This window comes from Sinocyclocheilus rhinocerous, unplaced genomic scaffold (assembly GCF_001515625.1).
Source record: "Sinocyclocheilus rhinocerous isolate Xijiao unplaced genomic scaffold, SAMN03320098_v1.1 scaffold1004, whole genome shotgun sequence".
In the NCBI taxonomy this organism is placed as follows: domain Eukaryota; kingdom Metazoa; phylum Chordata; class Actinopteri; order Cypriniformes; family Cyprinidae; genus Sinocyclocheilus; species Sinocyclocheilus rhinocerous.
Genome location: NW_015627248.1, coordinates 1,999,543 through 2,008,713, shown reverse-complemented (window position 1 = coordinate 2,008,713; position 9,171 = coordinate 1,999,543). Strand labels below are relative to the sequence as shown.

The window sequence follows — 9,171 nt, the reverse complement described above, 5'->3', positions numbered from 1 at the left end:
GCTTTGTAGAAAACGACGCGTTTGAGAGAGGCGGGGCATAGAGGAACTACAATAATGTACAGTATTTGAAAAATAATGTGTTTTTTGAACATTAAAGCATGTCAACATATTCTGTTACACCAAATGCACAAAATAATGATCTTTAAAATAGCATCATATGACCCCTTTAATACGTTTATTCAGCAATCATGATCAAAAAGTGACAGTAAAGACATTTAAAATTTATAAGATTTCTACTTCAAATTAATGCTGTTCCTTCAACTTTTTAAAAACGTATAATGGTTTCCACAAAAACTGTATGCAGCACAACTGTGTTTTTACCATTGAGCACCAAAATCAGCATATTAGAATGATGTCTGAAGGATCATGTGACACTGAAGACTGGAGTAATGATGCTGGAGTTATCTTTTGCATTAAGATACATTTAGCTTTCCAAATATATTAAAATAGAAAACAACTATTTTAAATTGTAATAATATTTCACTATATTGCTGTTGCACTATATTACTAAATATATTGTAGAAACAAAATTTTCTGTAAAGTTGCTTTGCAACGATTTGTATCGTGAAAAGCGCTATACAAATAAACTTGAATTGAGTTGTTTTACTGTATACAAATAAATGCATCCATAAAAGACATCTTGCAAAAACATTTAAACAAATCTTATTAACCCCAAATTTTAAATAGTAGAACAGTGATCTTTTAAAACTACAAGAAATGCCACATGAAGACCACGTTAAATAAATACAGATAGACCATATAAATCAAAATAATGCTCACAAACAATGTGTTACGCTATAGCAAGATCAATTTGAACTTTCCATCGAACATCTTTGCAGGCAGGTAAATGTAAACCCTTCTGATTGGAATGTAGGCAGAAGACGAGGAGTAATGCAGATGGGCATTAGTAACATGAGCTTGCTTTGCTGAACGCTGTCAGGGCTGATAATCTCTTGCACATGGTGTGACGCAGTCCAGTTTCCCGTTTCATAGATACTGATTTAAACTAAATTTGCTGTTGAAAGTGTTGTCTGCTGTAATATTAGGCTAAAGAAGATAACAAACGGTGAAGAGAGAAACTGTCTTAGTGAATTACAGAAGTCACGTTTCCTTTCTGAACGCCACACTGACAGCATAACCTATAAATATCTAGTTTCCCGTGGTGGGTGTCATAGCTGTAAACAAATGTATACTTCATGTGTTTCTTTTATGTGAATGCAAGTTATGCCGTTGTTTGCGCAACTGACCTTTGTCTACATAAATCTCAGCACTCTTAGACTGACTGGCTGTCTAACTGTAAAACTTTGAGACAGATGTGGCATTATTCATGATCATTATTAGACAAAGTTGTGGCATTTGCTACTTTTCTAAGTCACTGTCAACCCAAGTCACGTTTATTTATATAGCACTTTATACAATACAGATTGTATCAAAGCAGCTTCAGTACAATAAACAAGAAAATAACAGTGTTAATAATGTAGAGTTCTATATACAGTAGTGTCGTTGCACTTTGGGTGTCACGAGATCGAGACCTTTCCCGATCATGTACCCCCTCTCTCTCCCACTTTGACAATACTGTCCTATCCTAACCACTGTTGCCAACTCTCGCAAGATAAATAATCAACCGCAGCTTCAAAAACAAGCCCAAAACAAGCCTAATATTTTTTTGATGATTTATTATTATCAATTATTTATTACCAATAATGAGCCTGCAACATATTAAACTGAAACCACTCTTTTATCTGAAAAGCAAAAACAGAAGTTATTTGACAAAAATCAGCAAACTGCAACAAAGTGGGAACAAAACTCATCTCCAATCACCTGTGAGCAGAATAGGATTGGAGAGATGGAAAAGGAGAAAAACACAGCTTCAAAGGGGAGCTGTAACATAGCCACATATTTATAGCCTATTAAAATATAGGCTATTCGAACCAAATGTATATCTTAGTATTAGTATAGGACTACTTGTTTTTTATTACAGCACGTGATAATTAATACATTACAAAAGCATTGTAAAAATTTAAAATTAGGCTAAAAGAAAGTCATCCCACTCCTCTACTTCTATCATCGCTTGGATTACAGTGTCACGCGCCTTCTTTTTGAACGTGATTTTCTCCAATTAGGGGGAGGAGGAGCGGAACATTTGGCAAATTACGGTGCAGCACTTATATTATTGCACTGGTTGACTATTAACTGTGAGCAGACAGAGTGTCAATCAATGCATTGGAGAATACAGCGAACATAAATAAAGAAACGAAGTTGCTTGTCAGATTTCCCTAACAAGCAACCATATTTTTTAAAATAAGCCCAAAAAAAAAAGCGACCAGGGATTTTTTAACGCAACTTTACAAAAAAAGAAGCCCAAAGTCGCGTATAATACGCGGACTTGGTAAATCTGATCCTAACAAAAGGCGAAAATGGCAAAAGTAAATATATATATATATATATATATAGCAGAGTTCTTTATTTATGAAACAAATACAATTTCAGTTGTAAAGCAGCTCAACAAAGACAATAGTGTCATTATTCAGTTCAATTTAGTTTTGATTCAATTTAGTGTTGATTCGATTTAGTTTGGTAACAGTGTGAATGTTGCAAATGTTTTATGCATTTGTGCTCGAGGCACAATTGGTCGGTAAATGTTATTTTGGTTTACATCGACATGAGGGCATGTAAATGACACAAATGTCATTTGAAGTTTATTTGACCCTTTATTTAAAGAGTGTCTTTTCTGAGTGTTTCTTTGTTTTTAGTGTTAAATCCGTGCAGCAACAAGATGCCGGGAAGTATTGGTGTGAGGTTGAATATTATGGAAGGATCATTTCCTCAGAGCCTGCTTGGATTACAGTAGAAGGTATGTCAGTTGCTGCTTCAGAATCCATCGAATGATCGAATTCTCAGATTATATCTTGTTGATTTAGTGCAAACACTACATAAATGCTGCCTCCTGCTCGTATTTTAGGTGTGCCTCATTTTGTGGTGGAACCGGAGGATGTGGCTGCATTTGCAGGGGAGCCGTTCAACCTGACGTGTGCTGCATCAGGTCCTCCAGAACCTGTGGAGGTGCTGTGGTGGCTGGGAGGCGAACAGAAGGGTGATTTCATGCCCTCCCCCTTAGTTCTCTTTGTTAAAGGTGAGACACACCAAGGGTCTGTCCCAATACACACATTTGCGGTCTTTGCACTTGACCACTTGTCGTCTTATTTGCCCCAAATTTTCAAGTGGGTGTGAAGACTGCAAGTATGTGTAGAACAATTTTTTTTTTACCTGATTGGACACACTTACTACATGTGTTGTAAAAATGCAAGGAATGTTTTTACAGAGCCTTATTTACACATTTTGGTTTTTAATATTTTGTACTATAAAATATTTTTATATTTTTTAAATGTGTGTTCAGTAGTAGGGGTTGGACGACTTACGATTTTTTTTTTTAAGTCGACGTCGACTAGTTGCTGATGACGCCATTAATGAACAAATAAGCCTGAAGCTTGAGCTGAGACTCGAACACTTTGTGCACAGCTATGGCATATGACACAGTACTGCCCACATGGCTATTGCTCCTATAACAGCTAATTTTTTATCAGTTCTTTTGTCTTTGGGTCGTTATATTTCTCACAGATTTCTGCTCGTTCTAAATCAGATACAGATCCCTTATGAAAATTAACTATGGTTTTACTACAAATAAAACCAAAAAACCATGCTTACTATAGTTAAACCATGGTAACCACAAATTAACCTTGGTTTTGCTACACTAACTATAGTTTAACCATGGTATTTGTAGTAAAACTGTGGTTATACAAATGGTAATCAATACACCAAAAAACCATGGTTACTACACTTATACTAGAATAAAACCAAGGTTAATTTTTGGATAAAGTAGCACAGTAAAGATTACATTTATATGAATGCATTAGTGAGAGAGCAATTGCGTGTGTGAATTAATTCCTGGCAGCGTCTCTCTACTAATAGTGAAGCTGTGGGTTTTAGTTACTAAGAAATATATGCTAGAACTTTTCAGTTTCTAAGCTATTTTATTGAGAAATCACAGAACAGTGTTGACAATACATTTCAATTTTGAGCATCCAGATGGTATAATCACACGTCTTGTGGAATGCTTTCAGAGTATGCATTTATTTGTCATTTTAACTGTTTGGAAATGGAGCGTAAAGACCTGTTCACACCAAGGACGATAACTATAAAGATAACAATAAATATATAGTTCTAAAAATCGTTCTCAATATTAAAGAAAAGCAGAGTCCACACCACAGCTTTAACGATAAAGGCGCAGAGAAATGATATCGTTGGAATCACTTCAAGAAATCAAGAATCAATCCTGCCATAACAGGCTCAAGAATTTAAAGCGGCAGACAAGTTTATGCTTAGAATAAACAGGTGATATCATCCGCTGGTGTGGACGCTAATATAGTTATCGTTATAGTTATCGTCCTTGGTGTGAACAGGCCTTAAATGTGGACTAGTTGACATCAAGCAGAGCATTAAAGTCGACTAGTCGATTAGTCTGTGCGACCCCTATTTAGTAGTCCAAATGTAACACATGATGCAATTTACAACACAAAAGGCAGACTCATCAATAAAATATACATCACTTCACATGTTATTACCAAATTTTATGTAAAGTCTAATTCATTTACCTTACACTAGAAAGTTTCCCTCGAAATTTCACAATCTTAGGGACACAAGTTCCTGAACATGATGTTTAATGGCATACACTTAGTCTCAAATACTGCTCTAAAGCGGTATTAGAGATAGTGTGGCCTATAACAGCTTTTTTATCAGTTCTTTTGTCTTTGGGTCATTATATTTCTCACAGAGTTCTGCTCATTCTAAATCAGATGCAGATAAAGTAGCACAGTAAAGATTACATTTATATGAATGCATTAGTGAGAGAGCAATTGCGTGTGTGAATTAATTCCTGGCAGCGTCTCTCTACTAATAGTGAAGCTGTGGGTTTTAGTTACTAAGAAATATATGCTAGAACTTTTCAGTTTCTAAGCTATTTTATTGAGAAATCACAGAACAGTGTTGACAATACATTTCAATTTTGAGTATCCAGATGGTATAATCACACGTCTTTATTTGTCATTTTAACTGTTTGGAAATGGAGCGTAAAGACCTGTTCACACCAAGGACGATAACTATAAAGATAACAATAAATATATAGTTCTAAAAATCGTTCTCAATATTAAAGAAAAGCAGAGTACACACCACAGCTTTAACGATAAAGGCGCAGAGAAATGATATCGTTGGAATCACTTCAAGAAATCAAGAATCAATCCTGCCATAACAGGCTCAAGAATTTAAAGCGGCAGACAAGTTTATGCTTAGAATAAACAGGTGATATCATCCGCTGGTGTGGACGCTAATATAGTTATCGTTATAGTTATCGTCCTTGGTGTGAACAGGCCTTAAATGTGGACTAGTTGACATCAAGCAGAGCATTAAAGTCGACTAGTCGATTAGTCTGTGCGACCCCTATTTAGTAGTTCAGATGTAACACATGATGCAATTTACAACACAAAAGGCAGACTCATCAATAAAATATACATCACTTCACATGTTATTACCAAATTTTATGTAAAGTCTAATTCATTTAACTTACACTAGAAAGTTTCCCTCGAAATTTCACAATCTTAGGGACACAAGTTCCTGAACATGATGTTTAATGGCATACACTTAGTCTCAAATACTGCTCTAAAGCGGTATTAGAGATAGTGTGGAATTAGTGGGCATTAAAGGGCACTGATCTTTGGCATTTATCAGATCTGGAACAGTTCTATGCATTAATTCCTGTCGTGTACACACACTCTCAAGTGGCCAAGACCGCAAGTATGGGTACTGGGCCCCAAAATCCTTTTGAAGCAAGTCAACTCAGCAGCCAACAAGCAGCATTTCCAGTCATGCAAGCCCTGAAATCTTCGAAAGTGTTTAGCAAGCTTACATTACAATCGCATCATAAATGCAAATGGCAATTCATAAATGTCAACATACTGTATGTTCAGACAATTTGCTCAAATCAGACTAATACTGTATTTTTTTAGGTTAGTCCAGCTAATGCCATACATGTTATAGAGACAGCTGATCCCATATGCTAATCAGGTGATGGGCACTTTGAATCTTCCACCATTCATTGTTCAACAAAGTTAAAGTTAAACTTTTAAAGTTAAAGTTTATTAACTGTAAATGTGGCTAAGTTAGTAGCGCCACTATCAAATGTAACACATGATGCAATTTACAACACAAAAGGCAGACTCATCAATAAAATATACATCACTTCACATGTTATTACCAAATTTTATGTAAAGTCTAATTCATTTACCTTACACTAGAAAGTTTCCCTCGAAATTTCACAATCTTAGGGACACAAGTTCCTGAACATGATGATTAATGGAATACACTTAGTCTCAAATACTGCTCTAAAGCGGTATTAGAGATAGTGTGGAATTAGTGGGCATTAAAGGGCACTGATCTTTGGCATTTATCAGATCTGGAACAGTTCTATGCATTAATTCCTGTCGTGTACACACACTCTCAAGTGGCCAAGACCGCAAGTATGGGTACTGGGCCCCAAAATCCTTTTGAAGCAAGTCAACTCAGCAGCCAACAAGCAGCATTTCCAGTCATGCAAGCCCTGAAATCTTCGAAAGTGTTTAGCAAGCTTACATTACAATCGCATCATAAATGCAAATGGCAATTCATAAATGTCAACATACTGTATGTTCAGACAATTTGCTCAAATCAGACTAATACTGTATTTTTTTAGGTTAGTCCAGCTAATGCCATACATGTTATAGAGACAGCTGATCCCATATGCTAATCAGGTGATGGGCACTTTGAATCTTCCACCATTCATTGTTCAACAAAGTTAAAGTTAAACTTTTAAAGTTAAAGTTTATTAACTGTAAATGTGGCTAAGTTAGTAGCGCCACTATATTTAGTTACTCCCCAATTCTGCTCTGAAAACACTCCTATATTTCATTATTCTATGAAAGTTTGTTTGTGCATAACATCAAACAGTCAGTGATTCAGTAGTATATTTAATCACATTATGAAACATCATGTGAAACATCTAAATTCAGAAATCCTCTTTCAGATCTGCTGTCAGGTGATATATTGGGCAGATAAATTGTAGAACTGAGTCACTGGTTGCTTTCAGTAGGTGGAGTGACTTTGAGTTTGTACAAAGGTGGAACAGTACTGTAGTGTGTTTCCGGTGGGGCAAGTTTGTGCTTGCATGTAGTGTGATATTACATAGGGTTGTGAGAGATTTTTATCAACAGGGTGATTTCGTGAATATTTTTGGTATGTTTGATGTATTTATGTTTCATACAGAGTTTTACAAGTCAGCATGTTCATGTGGTAAAAAAAGACTTCTGTTAGTGGATAATGTCAAGGCCAGTTTACCGCCCTGCCTTTACATTTTGAAACTGGATCTTTTGTTTTGTGAGGGAATGCATTATAGTAATCAATACTGCTAGTGTGGTGAAGCCCAGTAAAGTAAACTTTCCAATTTAACAGCCTAATGCTGAGAAATCATTGAGTCATTAGGTCTATGTAAGACTGTGTGTCATGCAGTCATATTATCAGCCACTTGCACCTTTGGCATAAATGGGTTTTTGACTCACTCAGTGTTGAGACCTGAGCTGTTGTTTTTTCCAAGCAGTTTACTGAGGACAGGTAACTCTGTCAAGATTTAAAACAATGTAACAGCTGTCATGGCCTTGTGCACGAGGCGGGCTGAGACATGAGATCAGGATGGTTTTTTGTAATCTTTCTTTGAGTTATTCAGAAAACTCCTGTTTTCTGATTCACTCTTTTTACAACTCAATCTGCATCAAATTACAATACGGGTTGCCCAAGTTCAACTAGTTTTTCTTGAAACCACTTCTTAAAAATGTCGATGAAACGATGAAAAACAAAAGATAATTGTAAATGAATATATATATATATAATTCAATATTTAAATTAGTATTTTAAAATATATTTCAATTATCATGAAAATAATGTTAGATTATAATGTCATTTTCTTTATGCAAAGTATACTTTCCTTATTTCTTTCTTTTGATTTTGGGGTGAAATGTGACCCATTTAATATGCATTTTTGCAAGCTTATTTGGAGATACCAGTACCCCATGAAGCGCTGACCACAGCAATGTGTTTCTCATTTGCTCAACCAGGTGTGAATGACAGTATAAAGTTTTACTGTGAGGCTAAGAATGCTCGAGGTATCTCCGTGTCACGTACAGGCACAGTGCACATTAAAGGTGAGACATACCGCAGTAATTTTCTCTTCCAGCTTACATAACTTTTATTGCTGCAATTCAATGTAATTGAATACAGAATGCAAAATTTGTTGTTATTTTGGCAGTAATCCTTCATGCATTTTAACAACTGTATTAGATGGTTAACCATACAAATAAAACCACAAAAGGCTCCCAGCAGAGACAAGACAAATATATGTTGTTATTATAATGATTTTCTTAACATGTGATTTTTATGTGCAGTCTGCCCTGATTACCCCCAGGATGTTAAGGTACATCATGTGTCTGATCTTAACATAACCTTAACATGGAGTCCAGGTTTCACTGGGCACTCACAGCTTTCCACCTGCACTATACAGGTAGAGTATACCAGTTACTATAGTTTTAGAGATGATTGCATGTCTTTTTCTGTTAATGTCCTCATGCTTGTCCTATTGCCGTACAGTCTTAGTCCACTCCAAAATGAAAATCGTTTATTCACCCTCTTTTTATTCAAAACCCGTATGACTTTCCTCCTGTGTAACTCATAGCAGATGTTAGGAGGAATGTTTTACACTGCTCACAGGTCGTATGGACGTACTTTTAAGGTGCTTTTGTCCTTTTTAAAGCACCCATCCTCATTGTCTTCCATTGTATAGAACCCTTCCTTTAACAATGTGGTGTTTGGTTCTCAGATAACACGGTTAACTTTTTTTCCTGCGTAGATTGTGTTAGTGACCCATAAAATAGACCCTCATTACATCTGGAGTAGAGCGAGACATCTGTAAAAACAAATCATCTCACTGTTCTCTTGAGAAAACATTTTCCATGTAAAAAAAAACTCACAATTGTGAGGGGAAAAGTTAGAATTATGATATATATATATATATATATATATATATATTCAGTGGCA

The 9,171-nt window shown here is 35.7% G+C and overlaps 1 pseudogene; it reads left to right on the top strand.

Moving 5' to 3' along the window:
• Positions 1–9,171, top strand: part of LOC107725754 (tyrosine-protein kinase receptor TYRO3-like) — a 26,377-nt pseudogene that overhangs the window by 7,469 nt on the left and 9,737 nt on the right.